Below are 13,492 nucleotides of genomic sequence, written 5' to 3'. Positions count from 1 at the left end.
GGATACATATTGGCATGTGATGAATAGGAAATTTTAAAAAGCCTAGTCATCCCCATAGATAGTTTGAAAAGCACTAATCTAGTGTTTTCCAAGCATTATAGGAAAGAGAGAAAGAGGGATGGAAGGGAGGGAGGGAGGGAGGGAGGGAGGGAGGGAGGGAGGGAGGAAGACAGGGGGAGAGATAGAGAAAGGGAGAGTTTAATCCCAACTGAGAACATTTGAGAAAGTTCCATGTAAGAAATGATTCTTAAGCATGAAGTCGAATTTCAGGGGTTAGACATCACAGCACAAGAAGAGCTATGAAGGCAGAAAAGTGCAAGGAGAGGTCCATCCTGTTACTCAGGCCACCTAGTTCATTGCTGTCAGAGAGTGATAGGGGGACAGGAGCAAAGGGAGGTAAAGAAAATGAATCTCAGGAGGCGGACTGCAGCCAGTTAGTAGAAAGGTTTGAGCACCATGAAAAAGAATAAGAACTTTATTTTTGAGAAATCAGTACTTTTTAAATATTCCTGAGGGGGGCCTGGGTGGCTCAGTCAGTTAAGCGTCCACCTTTGGCTCAGGTCATGATCTTGCGGTTCGTGGGTTCAAGCCCCACTTTGGGCTCTGTGTTCACAGCTCTGAGCCTGGAGCCTGCTTCAGATTCTCTCTCTCTCTACCCCTGTCCCACCTGCACTCTGTCCCTCTCTCTGTCTCTCTGTCTCTCTCTCTCTCAAAAATGAATAAACATTAAAAAAAATTTTTTTAATATTCCTGAATACAATAGTGACAGGAAACAAAGCTCTATTTTACAAAACAATATATTGGTCTCACTTGAAATATATGCAACATTTTGAGGCAGGAGGCCTTTAGGTAAAATAAATAATTAAGACCCCTGGATGGCTCAGTCCGTTAAGTGGCCGACTCTTGATTTCGGCTCAGGTCATGATCCCAGGGCTCCTGAGTTCGAGCCCTGAGTGGAGCCCTACATCAGGATCTGCACTGACAGTGCAGGGCCTGCTTGGGATTCTCTGTCTCCCTCTCTCTCTGCCCCTCTCCAACTCATGATCTCTCTCTCTCTCTCTCCCCCCCCCCTCCCTCTCTCCCTCAAAAATAAATATATAAACATTTAAGACATAAATAAAACAATAACAAAAAGGAATTTACAAAAAATTGTTCCCCTAATGGTGCCATGTATTAGTTATATGTCTAAGTAAGTTTATGCAATATTAAATCTTCCCAGGCACCATAGTGTAGTAAAATACCACTTTAGAAGATCTATTCATGCATGATTACGGTAATTTTCAAACGTCATTTCTTAGCTGAACAGTGGCAGAGAGAACACACATTCTTCCATGTTCAGAAACATTGATTAAACCACAGATATTAAGGGAACATTAAACCAATACACTATTGTAATAACTTACACTAAAATGTTAAGTGCCAGCACCAAAGGACAGAAGAGTGGCACTTTTTTTCTCTCTGTTGTTCTCAGCCTCCCATCAAACTAGAATTGAACTCATTAAATGTGCCTCATTTAAGTTTCTATGTGTCACCTAGAGGCTCTTAATTCTTGCAGCTGAATGCGTTGGAGTCTTTTTAAGATTCCCATAAGCGTATCTTTTAAAAAATTAGGTGATCCACCAAGTAAGTTTTAAACTTTGAGGGTAAAATTTTATACAGTTTTAATAGAACAATCCTCTCAAAGTGTAGGCACCCTGCCCCACAGAAAAATGTATTACCATGTTAGAATTTCACAGGTTTGGCTGAGTAAAAATCTAATTGGTTACCCTTCTAGCTCAGGTTTCATAATATCATTTTTAATTGTGATGTAGGAACTACAGAATTATAAAGACACCATCCTGTTAAACTGAAAGCTATGCATTTAGGATTGCACATGTTTTCGATACAACTGTAATACCAAGCTAGAACACAGGATTGGGAACCAGTGACTATGATATACTAAAGCAATGGTTCTCAAGTGAGAAAGTGAGTTTGCCCCTCCCAAGAGGCATTTGGCAATACTAGAGATGACTGTCATGATGGGGGGGGGAGGGGGGAGCGCAGGAGGAGATACTATTGGTACCAGAATGCTACCAAACATTCTCCATGCATGGGACAGCCCCTCACAACAGAATGATCTGATCCAAATGTCAACAGTGCGCCTGAGAAACCCAGTACTAAAGGATCACATGAACATTTCCATTACTTTTGGCATATATGGGGAATAATAATTTTGATTCATACAATCTGAACATCAAAAGTCACGAAGTTCCTAGGGACTAAAACAGATTATTATTAGGCCTCTCTTTGCTATAATGAACTCTCCTCTCAGTTTTGCAAGCAAGACCCGAAGGTGACCCTTAGAGGTGCCCTGGTTTAGTTCCATCAATGGTGATACTTTATATGCAGATATGCAAACGCTGTCATCAGGGAAGCTTCAAGGAGATCTTCAGAAAAGACAGGCATGACTGAAAATTCGAACAAGGTTCCAGATGTGTATTATTTTCGGAGTCGTAAGGCACTGATGATTTTAAGATGGACCATCAATTAAATAACAGCTTTTGGGAATGTGGCAAAGAAATACCTTTTCTTAAATGTGTACATTGATTGTAGGATGTGAATCTTTTTTTTAGAGATGGTAAATGTGCAAAATTTACAAAATATATTAAGTGTGTAATAAGATGTACTGAGTTCTTTTTGTAAAAAGAAATAGACTGAAATTCTCTTAGATCCTTCTCGATCAATGTTAGCTTCTGTTGTTTTCATTTAAATCTTTGTATTGCTCCCCTCCTGCTCCCCGCACCGGTCCAAGAAGAGGAGGTAAGGTGCCAGGTGGGCTGTGGTATCATGAGATCCTCAGAAACAAGAATACAAATCTCACAGCTTCCCTCTCGGAGTTTCACCCGAGTCTTCAACTGTGAGTTGAGTACAATGAAGAACACCCGTGCTAAGCATGGTCTTAGCGCTGCTAGAACATATAACTTAATGAAACAAAGGAATAACTACACTTGAATGCAATACAATAAATATCTGAAATTATTTTTAAAATTCCACCTAAAAACTACCCACACCACTTATACACAAACAAAAACTTACCATAAGACCTATATATTATTTCCTTATTGGCACATTATCTGCTTGTTCCACTAGAATTTAAGATCCATGTGAATAGGGATCTTTTCTTGTGTTTATTGGCTGAATGAGTGAATGAATGAGTGAATATCATCTCCCAAAGAGCAGAGTCATTATAAAATTGCAAGCTTCTTTTATTTTCACACTAGGGACACAGGTCGATAGGACTCACTGTGTATAATAAGCTACTCACATTCATTCACTCATGTATTAGTCTCTCATAATCTGTTCCTGCCACCTTTCTAGCTTTCCCTCTTTCTCTCCAGCTACACTGCCCTTGGTTCAGTTCCCAGTAAGCTCCATGTTCCCTGCTACCTGAGGGCCTCTGCCCAGAACACTCTCTTCCATGTTCGCAATCTCTTCAAATTTCTTCAGGGAAGTCGTCCCTGATCACCACTTACCTAGATGTAGTGCCTGTGTTTTATGGTCTCAGTTTCCCATGTTTGTTTGTTTTTTTCCCCATCATAGTAATGCTCACATTTGTAAAATGTGTGCAATTATTTCATTAACATTTCCCTCCCATCCCACACCCCTCAACTACAGGCAGAAACCATGCCTATCTTGATCCCCATGAATATTGCCATCATTTAACACAGGGCCGTCACATAGCCAGTGCTCAATATTTATCAGGTGAATAAATGAATTATGTTTCTAGGAATATTATGTTACCAGATATACAGGTCTAGGATATACTAGATCATTCTCCACTAGGACTCAAGTTAGTAGGTACTTAATCAACACTTTGGGGCTAAATGGAATCATTTATCTACTGTCATTGAACTACATGCTCCTAAGTCTACATGATACTAGTGGAACGTATTGCAAAATTGTTGAGAAACCAACTTCTCTCTTTCTATTCTGTTTTCTACACACTAATAAAGACGCAGCTTGGTTTATTTTTTTTTTCAATGAATTTTTTTAGCTGTTTTGCATTAAGAACATGACTGCGTGGAAAATAGTTGTCAGCGAATCAATTATTTGGATGATCAGTATCTGTCTCTATTTGAAAACAGCTGGAAGCATACTTTAATTATCCCCTAGATATCTGGTGTCTTCTACTCTTGGGCTCTGAGATAATTTCTCCCCATGACTGTTCTTGAATGATAGATATTGTGTTGACACAATAGGTGGGGTTTTTTTTTTTTGATAGAGGAGAATTTATAGGTAGATATTCTGTTGACATAACAGATGGGTTTTTTTTTTTGATACAGGAGAATTTATAGGAAATTGACAATAAAGAGAGTGGTGAGCTCCCAGGCTAGAAGGATTAAAATAATATTTGTAAGAGGAGAAGGAAGGATGTGTCTAGTGCAAAAACTATAGAAAAACAGAATTCCATGTAATATCATGTAACTGAGAAACCAGTTACATGGAAAGCCTTGGGGAAGATATGATTTCTTGGGGATCCAGACAAAATGACTCTAGCCTCAAGGAGCTAAAGAGAGACACCCAGATGACAGGAATCAGAAATAATTGTAAACCTGGAGTCTATTCATATACTTCACTTTAAAATAGTTTCTTTACATGTATCTTTCCTACCTATTGCTATCAGGATCTCTGTCACTAGGTAAGGGTACCTGACATTCTTGAACAAATTCCAGAATGCACAGGAAATGGGGCAGTATTTGCTAACTTAGGCCATCCATTTGGAAAGTCCCAGTTGGGAGATTTGGCCTCTATTCCAGAGGTCATCCTTAGCCCTGCCTTGTCCACGCCTCCCTCAAGACCACAGTAGTCTTGAAGCAGGAAGTGGCTCCTTCACTGCCTCAAGACCTCTTCTGTCAATTTCTCATCCAAACTGTCCTCCTGTGAATCTGGAAGATGCCTTGAATCTGCAGCATCAACTCCAGCGGCCTAGCCTTTCTCCGCTCCACATAAACCAGAGACGAAGTCCAGCCTACCTGGGGCTCACTCACACAGAGAATCTACAGTAAGGAATCACCTGTCTCTGAAATCACAGAAGAGAGACCTGCACACTTGAGGAAGGGCAGGAATGTCAGAAGCTAATCGCAGGCATATGGATTCTCCACACCTCCATGTCTAGGGGAATGGTTGCATCACACTCCTGCTTTGCTGTCTATTGGCCAAGAACACATATTTTCCTATTACTCTTTGGTTTGACGTCAGAAAGATCCAAGGAACTAATGCAATGGCTACTATCGTGTTTATGGTTGTGATAGCCATAAGTACTTCAACCAGATTATCCCAAGACGTAAGAGCCTCTCACCACCAACTTAAATGCTCAATTCTATTTTGGCTTCCACGAGCAATATACTGGAGTTGCGGCTCAGTTCTTGATGATACGAAGAAAGAAAAAATTAGAGTTTGCTTAGCATGACCTCACATACTTTATTATTGTCCTATGTATCGCATTAAAAGGACTGGCCTACCAGAGTTGGAATACAGACTTTCCCTTTCACATTCTTATCACATCCAGATAAGCCATGTTGCTCATCTAATGCCTAAACTTAATGGGGACAAAGGAAGTGGGACGAAAAAAAGCTGAGTACATTTAAATTTCAATTTGCATCAACTTATTTCCCTTCCCTGCAACACCAGGAAAATACACTTGGTTTTGTTCTTACCCATATTTGTTTTATGTTTGCCATTTGTTCTTCGTTTAAAACTGTCTGGCCAAGTAAACATCAGATTAATATTCACGCCTTATTTACAAACAGCCACAAAACCTATTACCAGGACCTAAGCCATATTACCTTGCCTATAAATCTTGGCTTGGCTCTCATCTGGGGCCATTAGCGTATCTTGAAAATTTTCCAAGAACTTCATATATCAGTAGATTTCCTTTCCTGAAAAGCCAATTTCCTAAATATTCAATGAGATGGCTTTCAAGACCCACATCAACAAATTAGGAAATTAATCATGTTCCTAACTTAACAGGAAATCCACTATTGCTGGTACTGCCGTCCTAATTGTACCATAATAGAATTTCAAAAGAATTGTTTCTGAATTAAAAAAAAATCCCATCTACTTGCTGCACAATATCTTCTTCAATTTTCCATACCAAATGAGTAGATGTAGAAAGTGAGGAACGGCACATACAGGAAGAAAGTCAGGTTTTTACTTCATGATCATGTCCCCTATTTGTTTTTGTTTTAAGTAAATTTCTTACACTTAAATAAGGTTCCCATTTAATCAGAGTCACCACAGAAGAGATTTTTTTTAAAAAGTAGAAAGGGTGTATAGTTTTCTTGTCAGTAATACACAAATTCATCCGGAGTTCAAGTAGAAATGTACACCTCATGACAAAGCTCTAATGGCAGCCAATAAGCCAGCACGTTTTATTTACCAGACAGCAAACATACAAACCCACAATAGCCTAACTAGGATGCAACATTTTTGCCTTCTGAATCATAATTTAATAATAATCACAACTTAAAACCCAGACATTCAAGAGGTTAAAAAAAGGAACTCACAATATGCAGTCAGACAGCGCCTCGGATTGCACAGCCTTCCACAGGATCACGACAGATTTTATCACCAGCAGCTCCGTGGCCCTGCAACTGAGATCACTCATAATTAATGAATATTTTATTTGAACATTTGACAGCTCAGTAAGCAGTTTATGTAAGGCCGTTACTTTTATTTCTTCTGTAGTTGCCTTTGCAAACAGGAAACAGGAAACACACCTTCAAGAACACTGACATATCTCAGCCTAATTGGTCTTTGGCTTAAAGTACCCAGGGGCGAGTCTTGTACCACAGGGGAGATAAGTGCAGTCCCCAAAAGCATGAGACTCAGGTCTTAGCACTTCACAGTTTAAAATCATTTAGACAGATGCTATGCAGTCCATTTATTACAGAGAGAAACTGGCCTTCTCAGCAACATTCAGGCCTCATGGCCTTAATCCTGGAAGGACTATAAACTTTAGAATAAACTCATGTATATACCAATATATATACATATGTATACATATTATATATAATATAATACACACATATGTGTTTACATATGCACATAAACATATACTATATTAAGTAATGCATTATTTAAAACATATATATGTAATATATTAAATAATATATACTTAAATAATATATATTAAATATAATATAGTTATATTGTTGTTATATTATATTATTATATTTATATATTTATAAATATATATTAATAATATATTTATTATATTTATAAATATAAATATATATTATATTTATATAACAGGATTTCCTGTTAAGTTAGAAACATGATTAATTTCCTAATTTGTTGATGATATAAATTAATATATATGAAATAATATATATTTAAAGAATATATTTAAAATAATATATATATTTTTGCCTAAACCATATATTGGAAACTATCACTCAGGAATCTTTTGGCTACAAATAACACAAACCCCACCTCAAACTCACTGATTCAAATAAATAACAAGACAAGGAAATATTATGGTTCATTGAGCTGGGGAAAAAAATGTCCAGGTGTACGGTTGGTTTTGGGAAAACAAAGGTTCACCACATCATTTGATTCTCTGGAGTTCTCTTGGCACAGGTATTCTCTGTAGATTGATTTCAACCTCAGGCTGCCTCCTTTCATGGTACAAAAAATACTAGCTGCAGCAATTCAAGACCACTTATGTATCTTTCAAGAGGATAGTGTTAGCACTCTGGCAGTCCCAAATTCTGAGGTCACTCAGATTGCCCATCACTGAATCAGTCACTAATACTTTGCTGAGTGGCTTTAAATTAATCAAGGCTTATCCCTGGAGGTGAGGGTAGAAACGTTCCAAAGAAAAATCGCATGGGAAGTCACTCAAGATACTGAAAGGGAAAAGGGATTATTATGGAGGAAATCAACAAATGTCCAGCACAACAATCTTTGGCAGTAACCTGAAGATTGGTATTTGAGGATGTGCATCCATGAGAACACTGTGTTCTCTAAAGATGTCAACAAGAGAATGAGCTGAGGTTCAAGAGATACTGATTACCCAAATCTTTACATTCAGGTGGGCTTTCTGTTAACATTAGATTTGCTCTCTAAAAACATAGGTCACGAGAGGCATCTGGGTGGCTCAGTTGGTTAAACGTCCGACTCTTGGTTTCAGCTCAGGTCATGATCTTGTGATTTGTGGATTCAAGCCCTGCATCGGGCTCTGTGCTGACAGTGCAGAGCCTGCTTGGGATTCTCACCCTTTCTCTCTCTCTCTCTCTCTCTGCCCCTCCCATGTGTATGTGCTCTTTCTCTCAGTAAAATAAATAAAAAAGCTTTAAGAAAAAGAATTTAGGTCAGGATACTTCCATTTTGTTTATGAAATACATTTTATAGTGTATGAAGTGCTCCTGCATTTGATTTTGATCTTCCATTTTGACCTCCAAACAACTCTGTCGGGGTGGGGGAGGAACAGGCGTTCCCAATGGAAGTTTAGAGAATGGGGCAGACACTGCTGGTTACCTATCCAATTCCCAGCATACTGTTTTTCTTTACAGAACCTTGATTTTGTTCAGGGCAGCAATTTGCCCTGTTAAAACCACAGCTAAGGATGGACAGGTGGAACAGCTTGGACCCTGGAGGTGTAAGCTAACATTACTGTGTAGGCTTCCTGGAAAAGCTCTTTTTAAAAAAAAAAAAAATGTTTATTTATTTTTTGAGAGAGAGAGAGACAGATCATGAGCAGGGGAGGGGCAGAGAAAGAGGGAGACACAGAATGTAAAGCAGGCTCCAGGCTCCAAACCATCAGCACACAGCCCGATGCGGGGCTCGAACCCAAGAACCGTGAGATCATGACCTAAGCCAAAGTCAGATGCTTAACTGACTGAGCCACCCAAGTGCCCCCTGGAAAAAGCTCTTTAAAGAGCTCTCCACTCGCTTTTTGCTCTTTGCCCTTCCTCTTCTTCATGCCTGAAACATTGATACAAGGCCAGAGATAGAGACATACTTTGCAGTCATGAAGTGACAAGCATGAAGACAAGAGCCACACGCTGTGAAGCCTAAACTGAAAAAAGGAGCCACTACACTAGTCCTGGTTTTCCTGCTCCCAGGCTGTTATATGAGGGGAATAAAACAAAACAAAACAAAACAAAACAAAACAAAACAAAACAAAACAAAACAAAACAAAAGACACCTTTATTTGGCTAAGCTGCTGTAGAAGGGTTATTACAGGAGCTGAACGTACTCTGGATACAAGAAGCTTTTGCAACCACGTAATGACAGATCAAGGCTTAACTCCAGGCTCTTGATTCCTTGTCCAGCAATATTTCCCATAAACAGCAGTGCCTTTCCAAAAGCAGAATCTGTACTCTGAATACCACACAAACAGGCATATTAAATTTATGCTTTCTTTCTTAACAAATAGCTTCTTTAAATGATCTGAGTCATAGTTCAAATGGTGAGAAGAGATTCATTGCTTTTCATTGCTTTTGTTTTTGGTTTCTTTAGCTTTTTAACACGTGACACTCAAGCACTTACAAACCCGCTAAAGCAAGAATGCCTTGGCTACAGTAAAGGAAACCCATCATTTGACCAAAATTTCTTTCAAAGTTGCCTAAAGGAGAATTGGCCATCTTCCCAAATCTCACCATGGTTGAATTTTCTTCCTGGACCTTCTCATGAACTCAGGTATTAAAAGACAAAAGAGGAGTAGGAACTTGGAAATCACCACTCTGTCCTAACAACAAGTAGAATTCAAGAACTCCTCTTGGAACACGTTAAGATAGGGAAGCACACAGGGCAAACCACTGTCCCCCAGATTAGAGAGATGGATGGATGGCTTCCCTGAGCAGGGACTTACCAGCAGCAACTGCTGTAGGAAGCAGTGCTGGGGTAGGAAAACTTGAACTGTAATTTCTGAATTGCTGGAATTTCTGTGGGGACAACTCTGAGAGTTAAAAGCTCTGGGGGTACCTAGTCAAAAGGGAGCTCTCCCAATACTGTGAGATTTACTTGCAGGACACCTACCAGATTCCCACAGTAAATATCAGAGAAAAATCCTCTCCAGCTTCCAGAATGCAGAGGGCGAAAGGAACCATTTTGAAATATGCCAGAGCACTCTGTTCTTTTTCTTTTTTTAATTTATTTATTATTTATTTTGAGGGAGCAGGTTGGGGAGGGGCAGAGAGAGAATCCCAAGCAGGCTCCGAACTGTCAGTGCAGAACCCGATGCAGGGCTTGAACTCACGAACCATAAGATCATGACCTGAGCTGAGGTTTGACTGAACCACCCAGGCGTCCCAGAGCACTCTGTTCTTAGCAAGGCCCACCCTCTGGGTAAACTAGTTAACGAGAGCCCAACCTGCTAGAGTATTACGAGAACCTAACTGACCTGGGAAAGGGAAATACTGAAACCAGTCTCCTCTAGCCTTCAATGTGGGAGAAAGCAAATAATGAACTTCAGTCCACTCCAGCCATCCTGAGAAAAGGGGGAGAAAAAAACTGCAGCACTGTGATGGTCACAGTCCAGAGGCACAGGCTTGCTAAAAGGCTGATCACAGAATGCATAAAACACCTCCTCTCTCTGAGAACCTCACCACCACATTACTAAAGATCTATTTATAGCAGTTCCTTTCACCGGGTACATTGTATCTGGCTAGCAGGAAAAATTTACAAGGCATACCAAAAGAAAAAGCGCGCGCGCGCGCGCGCGCACGCACACACACACACACACACACACACACACACAACTTGAAGAGACAGAGCAAGCCTCAGTACCAATCAAGGCTGGGAAGTTGGAATTAAAAGACAACAGAGCTCTCCTCACAAAAGGTTGAAATAATTTACTGAGCCAAAAGTCAAGGAGGAATCATACCCAAAGATCAATTCCAGAGGGATTAAGGACTTAGCTGTAAAAAAAAAAAAAAAAAAAAAAAAGTTATAACGTGGAAGAAAATATAGAACATCTTTCAGACCTCCAAATGGGAAAAGCGTTAAGGCACAAAACTGTTTATTGCAGAAGGAAAGATTGATAAATGTTCCCTACTATAATATTAAGATCTTTGTTTATCAAAAAGTACAATAAAGAGGGACACCTGGGTGGCTCAATTGGTTGAACATCCAACTCTCGATTCGGCTCAGGTCATGATCCCAGTGTTGTGGGATCAAGTCCTGCATTGGGCTCCATGCTAAGTGTGGACTCTGCTTAGGAGTCTCTCTCACTCTCTCCCTCTTCCCCTCTCCCCCATTCATGCATTCTCTCTCTCTCTCTCCCTCTAAAAAACAAAAACAAAAAAAGTATGATAAAGAAAGCAAAAAACTTGCCAACATCTGCCACAAGTTTGCAGCAAGTAAAATCAACAAAAGGCCAGTTTTTAGATTATATAAAGAAATGTTACAAATCAGTAAAAGACAACATAATAGAAAAATGAGCAAAAGATCTGACACATTGTCACAGAAGAGAAAAACAAGAATGGTAAATGTACATATAAAAAGACAAGCAACCTCATTTGTAATCAAGAAAATGCAAATTTAGCTGATGGTGGGTGTATTAGTTGATATAAGCCTCTCAAACAATTTAACCTTAACTCATGAAGTTGAATGTTTTCCGTGCCCTCCAACCGAGCAAACACACTCCTACCTATATTCTCTAGAGAAATTCTTGCATAGCAGCGCTGGAAAACAGGCACAAAATGTTTATAACACCTTTCTTAAAAAAAAAAAAGCTATATTTAACATAAATGCCCACCAACAGGTAAAGAAATAAACTGAGCTACATACATATAATGAAATATTAGACAACAAGGAAAATGAATAAATCAAAGCTACAGGCAACAACTTGGGTGAACTGTAAAAGCACAAAGAATGAAAAAAAGCAAGTATTGGTGACTTGTTTTTATAAATAAAACCCAAGAAGAGCACATACAAACAATATTTTTGTTTAGGTAAGCCTACATCTAATATATTTTTATAGTTACATTTCATTTTATCACACGTGAAGATCTGTGTAACCAGCACTGCAATCAAGGTACAGAACTATTTATCACCACACAGAACAACATCCTACTACCATTTACAGCCACACCCATCCTCTCAGCTCCCACCCCTTATCCCTCGAAACCACAAACTTGTTCTCCATCTTTCTAATTTTGTTATGTCTAGAATGTTAATAAGTGGAAACATATAATATATGACCTTTTGATGTTGGGTTTTTTAATTCAGCATAATGCTGAATTGAGATCCCAGGCACTGCCTGTATACAAGTTGTTATTTGTATCAATAGTTGGCTCCTTTTTATGGCTGAATAGTATCTCACCGTTTGCATGTATATTTCACCACTGTATATTTAACCACTATTTATATTTATGTATATTTAACCACTATGTATATTTAACCACTATTGTAGGACGTGTTGCTTGTTTTCAGCTTTTGGCTTATTACAAATAAAGCTGTTGGGAAAAATTGTCTATAAGTTTTTCTGCGGACGTAAGTTGTTTCTCTGGGATAAATGCCCAGGAGAGTGACTGCTGGGTCTTATGATTCAGTTTAGGTTTAGTTTTTAAGAAACTGCCAAGCTATTTTCCAGAGTGGCTGTACCATTTTAACCACCATCAATGAATAAGAGATTCAATTTTGCCACATCTTTGCCAGCATTTGGCATTATCACTATTTATTTCAGGCTATTTTACTAGATGTGTAGTGATATTTCATTATGGTCTTCATTTGCATTTCCCTAATACCTAGTAATGTTGAACATCTTCAGGTGCTTATCTGCCATCTATACGTCCTTTTCAGTTAAATGTCTCTTTCTATCTTTTGCCCATTCTCTAATAGAACTGTTTCTTTTTTAACTAAGTTTCGAATTCTTTATATAGCCTAGATTTAAGTCCTTTGTTAGGTACATGTTTTGTAAGTTTTTTCTCTCCATCTATAGCTTGTCTTTTCATATTCTTAACAGAGTCCTTTATAGAGCAAACATTTTTAATTTGGATGAATTTAAATTTATTTTTTTTCTTTTGGAAATTACGCCTTTAGTGCCATGTTTAAGGACTCTTCACACAGCCAAAAGTCCTGAATATTTTCACCCATGTTTTCTTCTAAAATTTTTATAGTTTAATATTTTATATTTAAAATTGTTTAAGTTTATTTATTTATTTAGAGAGAGAGAGAGACAGCATAAGCGGGGGAGAGTCAGAGAGAGAGGGAGAAGATAAAGAATCCCAAGCAGGCTCTGCACCATCAGCACAGAGCCCAATGTGGGGCTTGGACACACAAAACTGTGAGATCATGACCTGAGCCAAAACAGAGTCAGACACTTAACTGACTGAGCCACTCAGGCGCCCCTATATTTTATATTTAAATGTATGATCCAGTTGGAGTTAAGCTGTGGGATTTTTAGGTTGAGGTTATCCAGTTGCTCCAGCACTAATGCTGAAAAGAATATCTTATCTCCATTGAATTGCTGTTACATACTTCTCAAAAATCAGTTGGCTATATT

At 38.7% G+C, this 13,492-nt stretch overlaps 1 protein-coding gene across 5 annotated transcripts in view; it reads right to left on the bottom strand.

The window, feature by feature from the left end:
- Positions 1-13,492, bottom strand: part of NCALD (neurocalcin delta) — a 393,861-nt gene that overhangs the window by 149,945 nt on the left and 230,424 nt on the right. For 4 of the 5 annotated variants that reach the window (XM_053208637.1, XM_053208638.1, XM_015078032.3 and 1 more), the window contains one exon: positions 6,546-6,632. The gene's annotated coding sequence lies outside the window, so the exon portion shown is untranslated. Of the gene's footprint in view, positions 1-6,545; positions 6,633-10,870; positions 10,890-13,492 lie in introns of those variants that run through there. The other variant, XM_053208639.1, reaches the window with a different exon arrangement.

The sequence above is a fragment of the Acinonyx jubatus genome, chromosome F2 (genome assembly GCF_027475565.1).
Source record: "Acinonyx jubatus isolate Ajub_Pintada_27869175 chromosome F2, VMU_Ajub_asm_v1.0, whole genome shotgun sequence".
NCBI lineage: Eukaryota > Metazoa > Chordata > Mammalia > Carnivora > Felidae > Acinonyx > Acinonyx jubatus.
Note: the sequence above shows the minus strand (reverse complement) of the source record. Positions and strands in the feature narration are given on the sequence as shown.